At 46.0% G+C, this 19279-nt stretch overlaps 8 non-coding genes across 8 annotated transcripts; all 8 read right to left on the bottom strand.

Annotated features, from left to right (window-relative positions):
* Positions 1 to 1901: 1901 nt before the first annotated feature.
* Positions 1902 to 2092, bottom strand: LOC130333341 (U2 spliceosomal RNA). Its single transcript, XR_008875557.1, has one exon. It is a non-coding gene; the product is annotated as a U2 spliceosomal RNA (small nuclear RNA).
* Positions 2093 to 4186: 2094 nt separating this feature from the next.
* Positions 4187 to 4377, bottom strand: LOC130333340 (U2 spliceosomal RNA). The gene has a single exon (XR_008875556.1). It is a non-coding gene; the product is annotated as a U2 spliceosomal RNA (small nuclear RNA).
* Positions 4378 to 6455: 2078 nt separating this feature from the next.
* Positions 6456 to 6646, bottom strand: LOC130333282 (U2 spliceosomal RNA). Its single transcript, XR_008875512.1, has one exon. It is a non-coding gene; the product is annotated as a U2 spliceosomal RNA (small nuclear RNA).
* Positions 6647 to 8740: 2094 nt separating this feature from the next.
* LOC130333322 (U2 spliceosomal RNA) lies at positions 8741 to 8931 on the bottom strand. Its single transcript, XR_008875540.1, has one exon. It is a non-coding gene; the product is annotated as a U2 spliceosomal RNA (small nuclear RNA).
* A 2089-nt stretch (positions 8932 to 11020) lies between these two features.
* On the bottom strand, positions 11021 to 11211 carry LOC130333339 (U2 spliceosomal RNA). Its single transcript, XR_008875555.1, has one exon. It is a non-coding gene; the product is annotated as a U2 spliceosomal RNA (small nuclear RNA).
* Positions 11212 to 13303: 2092 nt separating this feature from the next.
* On the bottom strand, positions 13304 to 13494 carry LOC130333338 (U2 spliceosomal RNA). Its single transcript, XR_008875554.1, has one exon. It is a non-coding gene; the product is annotated as a U2 spliceosomal RNA (small nuclear RNA).
* A 2087-nt stretch (positions 13495 to 15581) lies between these two features.
* Positions 15582 to 15772, bottom strand: LOC130333337 (U2 spliceosomal RNA). The gene has a single exon (XR_008875553.1). It is a non-coding gene; the product is annotated as a U2 spliceosomal RNA (small nuclear RNA).
* A 2100-nt stretch (positions 15773 to 17872) lies between these two features.
* Positions 17873 to 18063, bottom strand: LOC130333336 (U2 spliceosomal RNA). Its single transcript, XR_008875552.1, has one exon. It is a non-coding gene; the product is annotated as a U2 spliceosomal RNA (small nuclear RNA).
* Positions 18064 to 19279: the final 1216 nt, after the last annotated feature.

Below are 19279 nucleotides of genomic sequence, written 5' to 3'. Positions count from 1 at the left end.
CCTTTTTAAATGCAATCCATAACCCGGATTTGCCAGGAACCCTTCTTACTCCTCCTACTTGCATGTGACACTGGGCTTAGGATCTGCATAGGAAACACACACACAAGCACACACCTACCTTTGTTGCCTGCAGATGCCTCCTTGGCTGTCCCCAAACGGTATCAAACCAACACCCACGGGAAGCTGTAAGCATAGAGGACATGCCTGCACCCCATTGGACTTACCTGTGTGGGTTAAATCCGGGTTATTTGACAACCTATGGCGGTGATGGTTCTGCTCAGGCAGAGCAGTGCTGATGCTCCTCATAAAGCTGTCGCTGCTGTGAAGGTTCTAGGTGACATCACAAATCCCTATGGTTACATACACAACAAAGCTGGGTTGTTGTTGTTTACACTCTGCAAGGCCTGTGGAAGTGAGTGACATCATAGCACTGTAGTTCTGAGGGTTCAAGATGGATGCAACAATCTCCTGTTGCTTCTATGAAGGCCGTAATAGACGACATCACCAAACAGCTCCATAGTCACATACACAGCAAAGGAGAGATGTTGTTTACACCTAGTGATGTCAGTGGTATTGAGTGACATCACAGCACAGTGCTAAGGCTCCTGGGCCTGGACACAGCAGCGGCTGCAATATCTCAACGGAGAATACGTTTATATCTATGTGTGTGTGTGCGCATATATATATATATATATATATATATATATATATATATATATATATATTTCTCCGCCGAAATCACTTTTAAACCCATTTCCACCTTTTTTTCCCTTCTCTTCCTCTTACTTTTTTTTCACGTTTTTTTACGTTTTTCTCCTTTTCGCCTCTTTTCTGGGCGTATTATTCTTCTTTTTCTTCTTTTTTTTCGTCTAATGCATACCCCATCAGTGCAGCAATGCTTATTCAATACCGCCAGCAGATGGAGACACTGGGGGATAATTTTCTAAGGATTTATACTGATTTTTCCTGTCTGAATTTGTCGCACAGAAAGTTGCAGGCCAAATATGTGTGACATTTCTGCGACTTTAGCTTCTAGAGCATTTTTACAACATTATACATAGGTGCTGAATACATAAAAAGCGACTGTTCAGCGACAGACAAGTCGCATCGGCTGAAAGTAGGCCAGAATGTCAGTCCATGTTGGAGCAGGTTTAGATACAGTCTAAAGCATAGATCTCAAAGTCTGTGCACAGAATTTAGCAAGGGCCTCGCACCTTCTGATGCATCAGGTAGGTGCACAATAGCATAGCCTAACCCTCTGTACTTTGGTCTATATTGATGCGGGACATAGACAGCCAGCTGATGACCAATCCATTAGTGCAATGGATGGCTGGAAGCATTTGTCTTTGCCTTTGCAATACCACAGAAGCAATGCATGGTCAATGTACAGCAATGACACACCTGTGTGAACAGCCAGGAGACCCCCCCCCCCCCCCCCATGTTATGTTACATAGTTACATAGTTAGTACGGTCGAAAAAAGACATATGTCCATCAAGTTCAACCAGGGAATTAAGGGGTAGGGGTGTGGCGCGATATTGGGGAAGGGATGAGATTTTATATTTCTTCATAAGCATTAATCTTATTTTGTCAATTAGGAACATTCAGCACCCACCCGCTATCAAGGCAGCTGCCTATCATGTCATGCCCTACCTGCACAGGTGTGCTGGCTACTCAAATGATCCAATTAAGGAGGCCATTTAGTCAGCAGCAGCAGAAGTCCTGTGCCTGGACGCTCCAACAGGGGCCAGACACAAGCAGAAGCAGAAGCAGCAGAAGCAGCAGCAGCACCACCTTTTGTTTTTTGGCTGCAGCAGCAGCAAGGCCCACAGGGCTGGCTAGCTGGCTAGCCAGCAAGCAGGTAGCAATGAAAGTAGGAATCTTTCTTTTTAACCCTGTAAGGGGGTGGTGCACTGTACCCGAAGATACTGCCATATCGGGTCAATGCATAGGGCGACGGAAGCAAGCTTCGAAATCGGCCCCCGTTCTCAAAAATCCATTTAATATATGGTCCCCAGATAGGGGACGTATCAGATATTAAACTGATAAGAACAGATACTACACTTGATCTTAGCCAAAAGGCCGAGAAGCGATAACCGTGAAAGGGGCGGGCCCAACAAGGTCCCCTTCATGGGCACTATCACTGCTTGCTGTCAGGGAGGCTGCCAGACAATTTTCCATGCACACTCTGGGCTGGGGGGCAGTCAACCACCAGTACACACAGCAGAACCTAAACCCATACCATTATTGCTAAGCAGCAAGACAGGGGCCCATTGCACTCCCACGGGGCCTTTTTAAATGCAATCCATAACCCGGATTTGCCAGGAACCCTTCTTACTCCTCCTACTTGCATGTGACACTGGGCTTAGGATCTGCATAGGAAACACACACACAAGCACACACCTACCTTTGTTGCCTGCAGATGCCTCCTTGGCTGTCCCCAAACGGTATCAAACCAACACCCACGGGAAGCTGTAAGCATAGAGGACATGCCTGCACCCCATTGGACTTACCTGTGTGGGTTAAATCCGGGTTATTTGACAACCTATGGCGGTGATGGTTCTGCTCAGGCAGAGCAGTGCTGATGCTCCTCATAAAGCTGTCGCTGCTGTGAAGCTTCTAGGTGACATCACAAATCCCTATGGTTACATACACAACAAAGCTGGGTTGTTGTTGTTTACACTCTGCAAGGCCTGTGGAAGTGAGTGACATCATAGCACTGTAGTTCTGAGGGTTCAAGATGGATGCAACAATCTCCTGTTGCTTCTATGAAGGCCGTAATAGACGACATCACCAAACAGCTCCATAGTCACATACACAGCAAAGGAGAGATGTTGTTTACACCTAGTGATGTCAGTGGTATTGAGTGACATCACAGCACAGTGCTAAGGCTCCTGGGCCTGGACACAGCAGCGGCTGCAATATCTCAACGGAGAATACGTTTATATCTATGTGTGTGTGTGCGCATATATATATATATATATATATATATATATATATATATATATATATATATATTTCTCCGCCGAAATCACTTTTAAACCCATTTCCACCTTTTTTTCCCTTCTCTTCCTCTTACTTTTTTTTCACGTTTTTTTACGTTTTTCTCCTTTTCGCCTCTTTTCTGGGCGTATTATTCTTCTTTTTCTTCTTTTTTTTCGTCTAATGCATACCCCATCAGTGCAGCAATGCTTATTCAATACCGCCAGCAGATGGAGACACTGGGGGATAATTTTCTAAGGATTTATACTGATTTTTCCTGTCTGAATTTGTCGCACAGAAAGTTGCAGGCCAAATATGTGTGACATTTCTGCGACTTTAGCTTCTAGAGCATTTTTACAACATTATACATAGGTGCTGAATACATAAAAAGCGACTGTTCAGCGACAGACAAGTCGCATCGGCTGAAAGTAGGCCAGAATGTCAGTCCATGTTGGAGCAGGTTTAGATACAGTCTAAAGCATAGATCTCAAAGTCTGTGCACAGAATTTAGCAAGGGCCTCGCACCTTCTGATGCATCAGGTAGGTGCACAATAGCATAGCCTAACCCTCTGTACTTTGGTCTATATTGATGCGGGACATAGACAGCCAGCTGATGACCAATCCATTAGTGCAATGGATGGCTGGAAGCATTTGTCTTTGCCTTTGCAATACCACAGAAGCAATGCATGGTCAATGTACAGCAATGACACACCTGTGTGAACAGCCAGGAGACCCCCCCCCCCATGTTATGTTACATAGTTACATAGTTAGTACGGTCGAAAAAAGACATATGTCCATCAAGTTCAACCAGGGAATTAAGGGGTAGGGGTGTGGCGCGATATTGGGGAAGGGATGAGATTTTATATTTCTTCATAAGCATTAATCTTATTTTGTCAATTAGGAACATTCAGCACCCACCCGCTATCAAGGCAGCTGCCTATCATGTCATGCCCTACCTGCACAGGTGTGCTGGCTACTCAAATGATCCAATTAAGGAGGCCATTTAGTCAGCAGCAGCAGAAGTCCTGTGCCTGGACGCTCCAACAGGGGCCAGACACAAGCAGAAGCAGAAGCAGCAGAAGCAGCAGCAGCACCACCTTTTGTTTTTTGGCTGCAGCAGCAGCAAGGCCCACAGGGCTGGCTAGCTGGCTAGCCAGCAAGCAGGTAGCAATGAAAGTAGGAATCTTTCTTTTTAACCCTGTAAGGGGGTGGTGCACTGTACCCGAAGATACTGCCATATCGGGTCAATGCATAGGGCGACGGAAGCAAGCTTCGAAATCGGCCCCCGTTCTCAAAAATCCATTTAATATATGGTCCCCAGATAGGGGACGTATCAGATATTAAACTGATAAGAACAGATACTACACTTGATCTTAGCCAAAAGGCCGAGAAGCGATAACCGTGAAAGGGGCGGGCCCAACAAGGTCCCCTTCATGGGCACTATCACTGCTTGCTGTCAGGGAGGCTGCCAGACAATTTTCCATGCACACTCTGGGCTGGGGGGCAGTCAACCACCAGTACACACAGCAGAACCTAAACCCATACCATTATTGCTAAGCAGCAAGACAGGGGCCCATTGCACTCCCACGGGGCCTTTTTAAATGCAATCCATAACCCGGATTTGCCAGGAACCCTTCTTACTCCTCCTACTTGCATGTGACACTGGGCTTAGGATCTGCATAGGAAACACACACACAAGCACACACCTACCTTTGTTGCCTGCAGATGCCTCCTTGGCTGTCCCCAAACGGTATCAAACCAACACCCACGGGAAGCTGTAAGCATAGAGGACATGCCTGCACCCCATTGGACTTACCTGTGTGGGTTAAATCCGGGTTATTTGACAACCTATGGCGGTGATGGTTCTGCTCAGGCAGAGCAGTGCTGATGCTCCTCATAAAGCTGTCGCTGCTGTGAAGGTTCTAGGTGACATCACAAATCCCTATGGTTACATACACAACAAAGCTGGGTTGTTGTTGTTTACACTCTGCAAGGCCTGTGGAAGTGAGTGACATCATAGCACTGTAGTTCTGAGGGTTCAAGATGGATGCAACAATCTCCTGTTGCTTCTATGAAGGCCGTAATAGACGACATCACCAAACAGCTCCATAGTCACATACACAGCAAAGGAGAGATGTTGTTTACACCTAGTGATGTCAGTGGTATTGAGTGACATCACAGCACAGTGCTAAGGCTCCTGGGCCTGGACACAGCAGCGGCTGCAATATCTCAACGGAGAATACGTTTATATATATGTGTGTGTGTGCGCATATATATATATATATATATATATATATATATTTCTCCGCCGAAATCACTTTTAAACCCATTTCCACCTTTTTTTCCCTTCTCTTCCTCTTACTTTTTTTTCACGTTTTTTTACGTTTTTCTCCTTTTCGCCTCTTTTCTGGGCGTATTATTCTTCTTTTTCTTCTTTTTTTTCGTCTAATGCATACCCCATCAGTGCAGCAATGCTTATTCAATACCGCCAGCAGATGGAGACACTGGGGGATAATTTTCTAAGGATTTATACTGATTTTTCCTGTCTGAATTTGTCGCACAGAAAGTTGCAGGCCAAATATGTGTGACATTTCTGCGACTTTAGCTTCTAGAGCATTTTTACAACATTATACATAGGTGCTGAATACATAAAAAGCGACTGTTCAGCGACAGACAAGTCGCATCGGCTGAAAGCAGGCCAGAATGTCAGTCCATGTTGGAGCAGGTTTAGATACAGTCTAAAGCATAGATCTCAAAGTCTGTGCACAGAATTTAGCAAGGGCCTCGCACCTTCTGATGCATCAGGTAGGTGCACAATAGCATAGCCTAACCCTCTGTACTTTGGTCTATATTGATGCGGGACATAGACAGCCAGCTGATGACCAATCCATTAGTGCAATGGATGGCTGGAAGCATTTGTCTTTGCCTTTGCAATACCACAGAAGCAATGCATGGTCAATGTACAGCAATGACACACCTGTGTGAACAGCCAGGAGACCCCCCCCCCCCCCCATGTTATGTTACATAGTTACATAGTTAGTACGGTCGAAAAAAGACATATGTCCATCAAGTTCAACCAGGGAATTAAGGGGTAGGGGTGTGGCGCGATATTGGGGAAGGGATGAGATTTTATATTTCTTCATAAGCATTAATCTTATTTTGTCAATTAGGAACATTCAGCACCCACCCGCTATCAAGGCAGCTGCCTATCATGTCATGCCCTACCTGCACAGGTGTGCTGGCTACTCAAATGATCCAATTAAGGAGGCCATTTAGTCAGCAGCAGCAGAAGTCCTGTGCCTGGACGCTCCAACAGGGGCCAGACACAAGCAGAAGCAGAAGCAGCAGAAGCAGCAGCAGCACCACCTTTTGTTTTTTGGCTGCAGCAGCAGCAAGGCCCACAGGGCTGGCTAGCTGGCTAGCCAGCAAGCAGGTAGCAATGAAAGTAGGAATCTTTCTTTTTAACCCTGTAAGGGGGTGGTGCACTGTACCCGAAGATACTGCCATATCGGGTCAATGCATAGGGCGACGGAAGCAAGCTTCGAAATCGGCCCCCGTTCTCAAAAATCCATTTAATATATGGTCCCCAGATAGGGGACGTATCAGATATTAAACTGATAAGAACAGATACTACATTTGATCTTAGTCAAAAGGCCGAGAAGCGATAACCGTGAAAGGGGCGGGCCCAACAAGGTCCCCTTCATGGGCACTATCACTGCTTGCTGTCAGGGAGGCTGCCAGACAATTTTCCATGCACACTCTGGGCTGGGGGGCAGTCAACCACCAGTACACACAGCAGAACCTAAACCCATACCATTATTGCTAAGCAGCAAGACAGGGGCCCATTGCACTCCCACGGGGCCTTTTTAAATGCAATCCATAACCCGGATTTGCCAGGAACCCTTCTTACTCCTCCTACTTGCATGTGACACTGGGCTTAGGATCTGCATAGGAAACACACACACAAGCACACACCTACCTTTGTTGCCTGCAGATGCCTCCTTGGCTGTCCCCAAACGGTATCAAACCAACACCCACGGGAAGCTGTAAGCATAGAGGACATGCCTGCACCCCATTGGACTTACCTGTGTGGGTTAAATCCGGGTTATTTGACAACCTATGGCGGTGATGGTTCTGCTCAGGCAGAGCAGTGCTGATGCTCCTCATAAAGCTGTCGCTGCTGTGAAGGTTCTAGGTGACATCACAAATCCCTATGGTTACATACACAACAAAGCTGGGTTGTTGTTGTTTACACTCTGCAAGGCCTGTGGAAGTGAGTGACATCATAGCACTGTAGTTCTGAGGGTTCAAGATGGATGCAACAATCTCCTGTTGCTTCTATGAAGGCCGTAATAGACGACATCACCAAACAGCTCCATAGTCACATACACAGCAAAGGAGAGATGTTGTTTACACCTAGTGATGTCAGTGGTATTGAGTGACATCACAGCACAGTGCTAAGGCTCCTGGGCCTGGACACAGCAGCGGCTGCAATATCTCAACGGAGAATACGTTTATATCTATGTGTGTGTGTGCGCATATATATATATATATATATATATATATATATATATATATATATATTTCTCCGCCGAAATCACTTTTAAACCCATTTCCACCTTTTTTTCCCTTCTCTTCCTCTTACTTTTTTTTCACGTTTTTTTACGTTTTTCTCCTTTTCGCCTCTTTTCTGGGCGTATTATTCTTCTTTTTCTTCTTTTTTTTCGTCTAATGCATACCCCATCAGTGCAGCAATGCTTATTCAATACCGCCAGCAGATGGAGACACTGGGGGATAATTTTCTAAGGATTTATACTGATTTTTCCTGTCTGAATTTGTCGCACAGAAAGTTGCAGGCCAAATATGTGTGACATTTCTGCGACTTTAGCTTCTAGAGCATTTTTACAACATTATACATAGGTGCTGAATACATAAAAAGCGACTGTTCAGCGACAGACAAGTCGCATCGGCTGAAAGCAGGCCAGAATGTCAGTCCATGTTGGAGCAGGTTTAGATACAGTCTAAAGCATAGATCTCAAAGTCTGTGCACAGAATTTAGCAAGGGCCTCGCACCTTCTGATGCATCAGGTAGGTGCACAATAGCATAGCCTAACCCTCTGTACTTTGGTCTATATTGATGCGGGACATAGACAGCCAGCTGATGACCAATCCATTAGTGCAATGGATGGCTGGAAGCATTTGTCTTTGCCTTTGCAATACCACAGAAGCAATGCATGGTCAATGTACAGCAATGACACACCTGTGTGAACAGCCAGGAGACCCCCCCCCCCCCCCCCATGTTATGTTACATAGTTACATAGTTAGTACGGTCGAAAAAAGACATATGTCCATCAAGTTCAACCAGGGAATTAAGGGGTAGGGGTGTGGCGCGATATTGGGGAAGGGATGAGATTTTATATTTCTTCATAAGCATTAATCTTATTTTGTCAATTAGGAACATTCAGCACCCACCCGCTATCAAGGCAGCTGCCTATCATGTCATGCCCTACCTGCACAGGTGTGCTGGCTACTCAAATGATCCAATTAAGGAGGCCATTTAGTCAGCAGCAGCAGAAGTCCTGTGCCTGGACGCTCCAACAGGGGCCAGACACAAGCAGAAGCAGAAGCAGCAGAAGCAGCAGCAGCACCACCTTTTGTTTTTTGGCTGCAGCAGCAGCAAGGCCCACAGGGCTGGCTAGCTGGCTAGCCAGCAAGCAGGTAGCAATGAAAGTAGGAATCTTTCTTTTTAACCCTGTAAGGGGGTGGTGCACTGTACCCGAAGATACTGCCATATCGGGTCAATGCATAGGGCGACGGAAGCAAGCTTCAAAATCGGCCCCCGTTCTCAAAAATCCATTTAATATATGGTCCCCAGATAGGGGACGTATCAGATATTAAACTGATAAGAACAGATACTACACTTGATCTTAGCCAAAAGGCCGAGAAGCGATAACCGTGAAAGGGGCGGGCCCAACAAGGTCCCCTTCATGGGCACTATCACTGCTTGCTGTCAGGGAGGCTGCCAGACAATTTTCCATGCACACTCTGGGCTGGGGGGCAGTCAACCACCAGTACACACAGCAGAACCTAAACCCATACCATTATTGCTAAGCAGCAAGACAGGGGCCCATTGCACTCCCACGGGGCCTTTTTAAATGCAATCCATAACCCGGATTTGCCAGGAACCCTTCTTACTCCTCCTACTTGCATGTGACACTGGGCTTAGGATCTGCATAGGAAACACACACACAAGCACACACCTACCTTTGTTGCCTGCAGATGCCTCCTTGGCTGTCCCCAAACGGTATCAAACCAACACCCACGGGAAGCTGTAAGCATAGAGGACATGCCTGCACCCCATTGGACTTACCTGTGTGGGTTAAATCCGGGTTATTTGACAACCTATGGCGGTGATGGTTCTGCTCAGGCAGAGCAGTGCTGATGCTCCTCATAAAGCTGTCGCTGCTGTGAAGGTTCTAGGTGACATCACAAATCCCTATGGTTACATACACAACAAAGCTGGGTTGTTGTTGTTTACACTCTGCAAGGCCTGTGGAAGTGAGTGACATCATAGCACTGTAGTTCTGAGGGTTCAAGATGGATGCAACAATCTCCTGTTGCTTCTATGAAGGCCGTAATAGACGACATCACCAAACAGCTCCATAGTCACATACACAGCAAAGGAGAGATGTTGTTTACACCTAGTGATGTCAGTGGTATTGAGTGACATCACAGCACAGTGCTAAGGCTCCTGGGCCTGGACACAGCAGCGGCTGCAATATCTCAACGGAGAATACGTTTATATCTATGTGTGTGTGTGCGCATATATATATATATATATATATATATATATATATATATATATTTCTCCGCCGAAATCACTTTTAAACCCATTTCCACCTTTTTTTCCCTTCTCTTCCTCTTACTTTTTTTTCACGTTTTTTTACGTTTTTCTCCTTTTCGCCTCTTTTCTGGGCGTATTATTCTTCTTTTTCTTCTTTTTTTTCGTCTAATGCATACCCCATCAGTGCAGCAATGCTTATTCAATACCGCCAGCAGATGGAGACACTGGGGGATAATTTTCTAAGGATTTATACTGATTTTTCCTGTCTGAATTTGTCGCACAGAAAGTTGCAGGCCAAATATGTGTGACATTTCTGCGACTTTAGCTTCTAGAGCATTTTTACAACATTATACATAGGTGCTGAATACATAAAAAGCGACTGTTCAGCGACAGACAAGTCGCATCGGCTGAAAGTAGGCCAGAATGTCAGTCCATGTTGGAGCAGGTTTAGATACAGTCTAAAGCATAGATCTCAAAGTCTGTGCACAGAATTTAGCAAGGGCCTCGCACCTTCTGATGCATCAGGTAGGTGCACAATAGCATAGCCTAACCCTCTGTACTTTGGTCTATATTGATGCGGGACATAGACAGCCAGCTGATGACCAATCCATTAGTGCAATGGATGGCTGGAAGCATTTGTCTTTGCCTTTGCAATACCACAGAAGCAATGCATGGTCAATGTACAGCAATGACACACCTGTGTGAACAGCCAGGAGACCCCCCCCCCCCCCCCATGTTATGGTACATAGTTACATAGTTAGTACGGTCGAAAAAAGACATATGTCCATCAAGTTCAACCAGGGAATTAAGGGGTAGGGGTGTGGCGCGATATTGGGGAAGGGATGAGATTTTATATTTCTTCATAAGCATTAATCTTATTTTGTCAATTAGGAACATTCAGCACCCACCCGCTATCAAGGCAGCTGCCTATCATGTCATGCCCTACCTGCACAGGTGTGCTGGCTACTCAAATGATCCAATTAAGGAGGCCATTTAGTCAGCAGCAGCAGAAGTCCTGTGCCTGGACGCTCCAACAGGGGCCAGACACAAGCAGAAGCAGAAGCAGCAGAAGCAGCAGCAGCACCACCTTTTGTTTTTTGGCTGCAGCAGCAGCAAGGCCCACAGGGCTGGCTAGCTGGCTAGCCAGCAAGCAGGTAGCAATGAAAGTAGGAATCTTTCTTTTTAACCCTGTAAGGGGGTGGTGCACTGTACCCGAAGATACTGCCATATCGGGTCAATGCATAGGGCGACGGAAGCAAGCTTCGAAATCGGCCCCCGTTCTCAAAAATCCATTTAATATATGGTCCCCAGATAGGGGACGTATCAGATATTAAACTGATAAGAACAGATACTACACTTGATCTTAGCCAAAAGGCCGAGAAGCGATAACCGTGAAAGGGGCGGGCCCAACAAGGTCCCCTTCATGGGCACTATCACTGCTTGCTGTCAGGGAGGCTGCCAGACAATTTTCCATGCACACTCTGGGCTGGGGGGCAGTCAACCACCAGTACACACAGCAGAACCTAAACCCATACCATTATTGCTAAGCAGCAAGACAGGGGCCCATTGCACTCCCACGGGGCCTTTTTAAATGCAATCCATAACCCGGATTTGCCAGGAACCCTTCTTACTCCTCCTACTTGCATGTGACACTGGGCTTAGGATCTGCATAGGAAACACACACACAAGCACACACCTACCTTTGTTGCCTGCAGATGCCTCCTTGGCTGTCCCCAAACGGTATCAAACCAACACCCACGGGAAGCTGTAAGCATAGAGGACATGCCTGCACCCCATTGGACTTACCTGTGTGGGTTAAATCCGGGTTATTTGACAACCTATGGCGGTGATGGTTCTGCTCAGGCAGAGCAGTGCTGATGCTCCTCATAAAGCTGTCGCTGCTGTGAAGGTTCTAGGTGACATCACAAATCCCTATGGTTACATACACAACAAAGCTGGGTTGTTGTTGTTTACACTCTGCAAGGCCTGTGGAAGTGAGTGACATCATAGCACTGTAGTTCTAAAGGGTTCAAGATGGATGCAACAATCTCCTGTTGCTTCTATGAAGGCCGTAATAGACGACATCACCAAACAGCTCCATAGTCACATACACAGCAAAGGAGAGATGTTGTTTACACCTAGTGATGTCAGTGGTATTGAGTGACATCACAGCACAGTGCTAAGGCTCCTGGGCCTGGACACAGCAGCGGCTGCAATATCTCAACGGAGAATACGTTTATATCTATGTGTGTGTGTGCGCATATATATATATATATATATATATATATATATATATATATATATTTCTCCGCCGAAATCACTTTTAAACCCATTTCCACCTTTTTTTCCCTTCTCTTCCTCTTACTTTTTTTTCACGTTTTTTTACGTTTTTCTCCTTTTCGCCTCTTTTCTGGGCGTATTATTCTTCTTTTTCTTCTTTTTTTTCGTCTAATGCATACCCCATTAGTGCAGCAATGCTTATTCAATACCGCCAGCAGATGGAGACACTGGGGGATAATTTTCTAAGGATTTATACTGATTTTTCCTGTCTGAATTTGTCGCACAGAAAGTTGCAGGCCAAATATGTGTGACATTTCTGCGACTTTAGCTTCTAGAGCATTTTTACAACATTATACATAGGTGCTGAATACATAAAAAGCGACTGTTCAGCGACAGACAAGTCGCATCGGCTGAAAGTAGGCCAGAATGTCAGTCCATGTTGGAGCAGGTTTAGATACAGTCTAAAGCATAGATCTCAAAGTCTGTGCACAGAATTTAGCAAGGGCCTCGCACCTTCTGATGCATCAGGTAGGTGCACAATAGCATAGCCTAACCCTCTGTACTTTGGTCTATATTGATGCGGGACATAGACAGCCAGCTGATGACCAATCCATTAGTGCAATGGATGGCTGGAAGCATTTGTCTTTGCCTTTGCAATACCACAGAAGCAATGCATGGTCAATGTACAGCAATGACACACCTGTGTGAACAGCCAGGAGACCCCCCCCCCCCCCCCATGTTATGTTACATAGTTACATAGTTAGTACGGTCGAAAAAAGACATATGTCCATCAAGTTCAACCAGGGAATTAAGGGGTAGGGGTGTGGCGCGATATTGGGGAAGGGATGAGATTTTATATTTCTTCATAAGCATTAATCTTATTTTGTCAATTAGGAACATTCAGCACCCACCCGCTATCAAGGCAGCTGCCTATCATGTCATGCCCTACCTGCACAGGTGTGCTGGCTACTCAAATGATCCAATTAAGGAGGCCATTTAGTCAGCAGCAGCAGAAGTCCTGTGCCTGGACGCTCCAACAGGGGCCAGACACAAGCAGAAGCAGAAGCAGCAGAAGCAGCAGCAGCACCACCTTTTGTTTTTTGGCTGCAGCAGCAGCAAGGCCCACAGGGCTGGCTAGCTGGCTAGCCAGCAAGCAGGTAGCAATGAAAGTAGGAATCTTTCTTTTTAACCCTGTAAGGGGGTGGTGCACTGTACCCGAAGATACTGCCATATCGGGTCAATGCATAGGGCGACGGAAGCAAGCTTCGAAATCGGCCCCCGTTCTCAAAAATCCATTTAATATATGGTCCCCAGATAGGGGACGTATCAGATATTAAACTGATAAGAACAGATACTACACTTGATCTTAGCCAAAAGGCCGAGAAGCGATAACCGTGAAAGGGGCGGGCCCAACAAGGTCCCCTTCATGGGCACTATCACTGCTTGCTGTCAGGGAGGCTGCCAGACAATTTTCCATGCACACTCTGGGCTGGGGGGCAGTCAACCACCAGTACACACAGCAGAACCTAAACCCATACCATTATTGCTAAGCAGCAAGACAGGGGCCCATTGCACTCCCACGGGGCCTTTTTAAATGCAATCCATAACCCGGATTTGCCAGGAACCCTTCTTACTCCTCCTACTTGCATGTGACACTGGGCTTAGGATCTGCATAGGAAACACACACACAAGCACACACCTACCTTTGTTGCCTGCAGATGCCTCCTTGGCTGTCCCCAAACGGTATCAAACCAACACCCACGGGAAGCTGTAAGCATAGAGGACATGCCTGCACCCCATTGGACTTACCTGTGTGGGTTAAATCCGGGTTATTTGACAACCTATGGCGGTGATGGTTCTGCTCAGGCAGAGCAGTGCTGATGCTCCTCATAAAGCTGTCGCTGCTGTGAAGGTTCTAGGTGACATCACAAATCCCTATGGTTACATACACAACAAAGCTGGGTTGTTGTTGTTTACACTCTGCAAGGCCTGTGGAAGTGAGTGACATCATAGCACTGTAGTTCTGAGGGTTCAAGATGGATGCAACAATCTCCTGTTGCTTCTATGAAGGCCGTAATAGACGACATCACCAAACAGCTCCATAGTCACATACACAGCAAAGGAGAGATGTTGTTTACACCTAGTGATGTCAGTGGTATTGAGTGACATCACAGCACAGTGCTAAGGCTCCTGGGCCTGGACACAGCAGCGGCTGCAATATCTCAACGGAGAATACGTTTATATCTATGTGTGTGTGTGCGCATATATATATATATATATATATATATATATATATATATATATTCTCCGCCGAAATCACTTTTAAACCCATTTCCACCTTTTTTTCCCTTCTCTTCCTCTTACTTTTTTTTCACGTTTTTTTACGTTTTTCTCCTTTTCGCCTCTTTTCTGGGCGTATTATTCTTCTTTTTCTTCTTTTTTTTCGTCTAATGCATACCCCATCAGTGCAGCAATGCTTATTCAATACCGCCAGCAGATGGAGACACTGGGGGATAATTTTCTAAGGATTTATACTGATTTTTCCTGTCTGAATTTGTCGCACAGAAAGTTGCAGGCCAAATATGTGTGACATTTCTGCGACTTTAGCTTCTAGAGCATTTTTACAACATTATACATAGGTGCTGAATACATAAAAAGCGACTGTTCAGCGACAGACAAGTCGCATCGGCTGAAAGTAGGCCAGAATGTCAGTCCATGTTGGAGCAGGTTTAGATACAGTCTAAAGCATAGATCTCAAAGTCTGTGCACAGAATTTAGCAAGGGCCTCGCACCTTCTGATGCATCAGGTAGGTGCACAATAGCATAGCCTAACCCTCTGTACTTTGGTCTATATTGATGCGGGACATAGACAGCCAGCTGATGACCAATCCATTAGTGCAATGGATGGCTGGAAGCATTTGTCTTTGCCTTTGCAATACCACAGAAGCAATGCATGGTCAATGTACAGCAATGACACACCTGTGTGAACAGCCAGGAGACCCCCCCCCCCCCCCATGTTATGTTACATAGTTACATAGTTAGTACGGTCGAAAAAAGACATATGTCCATCAAGTTCAACCAGGGAATTAAGGGGTAGGGGTGTGGCGCGATATTGGGGAAGGGATGAGATTTTATATTTCTTCATAAGCATTAATCTTATTTTGTCAATTAGGAACATTCAGCACCCACCCGCTATCAAGGCAGCTGCCTATCATGTCATGCCCTACCTGCACAGGTGTGCTGGCTACTCAAATGATCCAATTAAGGAGGCCATTTAGTCAGCAGCAGCAGAAGTCCTGTGCCTGGACGCTCCAACAGGGGCCAGACACAAGCAGAAGCAGAAGCAGCAGAAGCAGCAGCAGCACCACCTTTTGTTTTTTGGCTGCAGCAGCAGCAAGGCCCACAGGGCTGGCTAGCTGGCTAGCCAGCAAGCAGGTAGCAATGAAAGTAGGAATCTTTCTTTTTAACCCTGTAAGGGGGTGGTGCACTGTACCCGAAGATACTGCCATATCGGGTCAATGCATAGGGCGACGGAAGCAAGCTTCGAAATCGGCCCCCGTTCTCAAAAATCCATTTAATATATGGTCCCCAGATAGGGGACGTATCAGATATTAAACTGATAAGAACAGATACTACACTTGATCTTAGCCAAAAGGCCGAGAAGCGATAACCGTGAAAGGGGCGGGCCCAACAAGGTCCCCTTCATGGGCACTATCACTGCTTGCTGTCAGGGAGGCTGCCAGACAATTTTCCATGCACACTCTGGGCTGGGGGGCAGTCAACCACCAGTACACACAGCAGAACCTAAACCCATACCATTATTGCTAAGCAGCAAGACAGGGGCCCATTGCACTCCCACGGGGCCTTTTTAAATGCAATCCATAACCCGGATTTGCCAGGAACCCTTCTTACTCCTCCTACTTGCATGTGACACTGGGCTTAGGATCTGCATAGGAAACACACACACAAGCACACACCTACCTTTGTTGCCTGCAGATGCCTCCTTGGCTGTCCCCAAACGGTATCAAACCAACACCCACGGGAAGCTGTAAGCATAGAGGACATGCCTGCACCCCATTGGACTTACCTGTGTGGGTTAAATCCGGGTTATTTGACAACCTATGGCGGTGATGGTTCTGCTCAGGCAGAGCAGTGCTGATGCTCCTCATAAAGCTGTCGCTGCTGTGAAGGTTCTAGGTGACATCACAAATCCCTATGGTTACATACACAACAAAGCTGGGTTGTTGTTGTTTACACTCTGCAAGGCCTGTGGAAGTGAGTGACATCATAGCACTGTAGTTCTGAGGGTTCAAGATGGATGCAACAATCTCCTGTTGCTTCTATGAAGGCCGTAATAGACGACATCACCAAACAGCTCCATAGTCACATACACAGCAAAGGAGAGATGTTGTTTACACCTAGTGATGTCAGTGGTATTGAGTGACATCACAGCACAGTGCTAAGGCTCCTGGGCCTGGACACAGCAGCGGCTGCAATATCTCAACGGAGAATACGTTTATATCTATGTGTGTGTGTGCGCATATATATATATATATATATATATATATATATATATATATATATATATATATATTTCTCCGCCGAAATCACTTTTAAACCCATTTCCACCTTTTTTTCCCTTCTCTTCCTCTTACTTTTTTTTCACGTTTTTTTACGTTTTTCTCCTTTTCGCCTCTTTTCTGGGCGTATTATTCTTCTTTTTCTTCTTTTTTTTCGTCTAATGCATACCCCATCAGTGCAGCAATGCTTATTCAATACCGCCAGCAGATGGAGACACTGGGGGATAATTTTCTAAGGATTTATACTGATTTTTCCTGTCTGAATTTGTCGCACAGAAAGTTGCAGGCCAAATATGTGTGACATTTCTGCGACTTTAGCTTCTAGAGCATTTTTACAACATTATACATAGGTGCTGAATACATAAAAAGCGACTGTTCAGCGACAGACAAGTCGCATCGGCTGAAAGTAGGCCAGAATGTCAGTCCATGTTGGAGCAGGTTTAGATACAGTCTAAAGCATAGATCTCAAAGTCTGTGCACAGAATTTAGCAAGGGCCTCGCACCTTCTGATGCATCAGGTAGGTGCACAATAGCATAGCCTAACCCTCTGTACTTTGGTCTATATTGATGCGGGACATAGACAGCCAGCTGATGACCAATCCATTAGTGCAATGGATGGCTGGAAGCATTTGTCTTTGCCTTTGCAATACCACAGAAGCAATGCATGGTCAATGTACAGCAATGACACACCTGTGTGAACAGCCAGGAGACCCCCCCCCCCCCCCATGTTATGTTACATAGTTACATAGTTAGTACGGTCGAAAAAAGACATATGTCCATCAAGTTCAACCAGGGAATTAAGGGGTAGGGGTGTGGCGCGATATTGGGGAAGGGATGAGATTTAATATTTCTTCATAAGCATTAATCTTATTTTGTCAATTAGGAACATTCAGCACCCACCCGCTATCAAGGCAGCTGCCTATCATGTCATGCCCTACCTGCACAGGTGTGCTGGCTACTCAAATGATCCAATTAAGGAGGCCATTTAGTCAGCAGCAGCAGAAGTCCTGTGCCTGGACGCTCCAACAGGGGCCAGACACAAGCAGAAGCAGAAGCAGCAGAAGCAGCAGCAGCACCACCTTTTGTTTTTTGGCTGCAGCAGCAGCAAGGCCCACAGGGCTGGCTAGCTGGCTAGCCAGCAAGCAGGTAGCAATGAAAGTAGGAATCTTTCTTTTTAACCCTGTAAGGGGGTGGTGCACTGTACCCGAAGATACTGCCATATCGGGTCAATGCATAGGGCGACGGAAGCAAGCTTCGAAATCGGCCCCCGTTCTCAAAAATCCATTTAATATATGGTCCCCAGATAGGGGACGTATCAGATATTAAACTGATAAGAACAGATACTACACTTGATCTTAGCCAAAAGGCCGAGAAGCGATAACCGTGAAAGGGGCGGGCCCAACAAGGTCCCCTTCATGGGCACTATCACTGCTTGCTGTCAGGGAGGCTGCCAGACAATTTTCCATGCACACTCTGGGCTGGGGGGCAGTCAACCACCAGTACACACAGCAGAACCTAAACCCATACCATTATTGCTAAGCAGCAAGACAGGGGCCCATTGCACTCCAACGGGGCCTTTTTAAATGCAATCCATAACCCGGATTTGCGAGGAACCCTTCTTACTCCTCCTACTTGCATGTGACACTGGGCTTAGGATCTGCATAGGAAACACACACACAAGCACACACCTACCTTTGTTGCCTGCAGATGCCTCCTTGGCTGTCCCCAAACGGTATCAAACCAACACCCACGGGAAGCTGTAAGCATAGAGGACATGCCTGCACCCCATTGGACTTACCTGTGTGGGTTAAATCCGGGTTATTTGACAACCTATGGCGGTGATGGTTCTGCTCAGGCAGAGCAGTGCTGATGCTCCTCATAAAGCTGTCGCTGCTGTGAAGGTTCTAGGTGACATCACAAATCCCTATGGTTACATACACAACAAAGCTGGGTTGTTGTTGTTTACACTCTGCAAGGCCTGTGGAAGTGAGTGACATCATAGCACTGTAGTTCTGAGGGTTCAAGATGGATGCAACAATCTCCTGTTGCTTCTATGAAGGCCGTAATAGACGACATCACCAAACAGCTCCATAGTCACATACACAGCAAAGGAGAGATGTTGTTTACACCTAGTGATGTCAGTGGTATTGAGTGACATCACAGCACAGTGCTAAGGCTCCTGGGCCTGGACACAGCAGCGGCTGCAATATCTCAACGGAGAATACGTTTATATCTATGTGTGTGTGTGCGCATATATATATATATATATATATATATATATATATATATATTTCTCCGCCGAAATCACTTTTAAACCCATTTCCACCTTTTTTTCCCTTCTCTTCCTCTTACTTTTTTTTCACGTTTTTTTACGTTTTTCTCCTTTTCGCCTCTTTTCTGGGCGTATTATTCTTCTTTTTCTTCTTTTTTTTCGTCTAATGCATACCCCATCAGTGCAGCAATGCTTATTCAATACCGCCAGCAGATGGAGACACTGGGGGATAATTTTCTAAGGATTTATACTGATTTTTCCTGTCTGAATTTGTCGCACAGAAAGTTGCAGGCCAAATATGTGTGACATTTCTGCGACTTTAG

The sequence above is a fragment of the Hyla sarda genome, unplaced genomic scaffold (assembly GCF_029499605.1).
Source record: "Hyla sarda isolate aHylSar1 unplaced genomic scaffold, aHylSar1.hap1 scaffold_402, whole genome shotgun sequence".
Taxonomy (NCBI): domain Eukaryota; kingdom Metazoa; phylum Chordata; class Amphibia; order Anura; family Hylidae; genus Hyla; species Hyla sarda.
The sequence above is the reverse complement of the archived record's forward strand: the minus strand, read 5'-3'. Positions and strand labels throughout refer to the sequence as shown.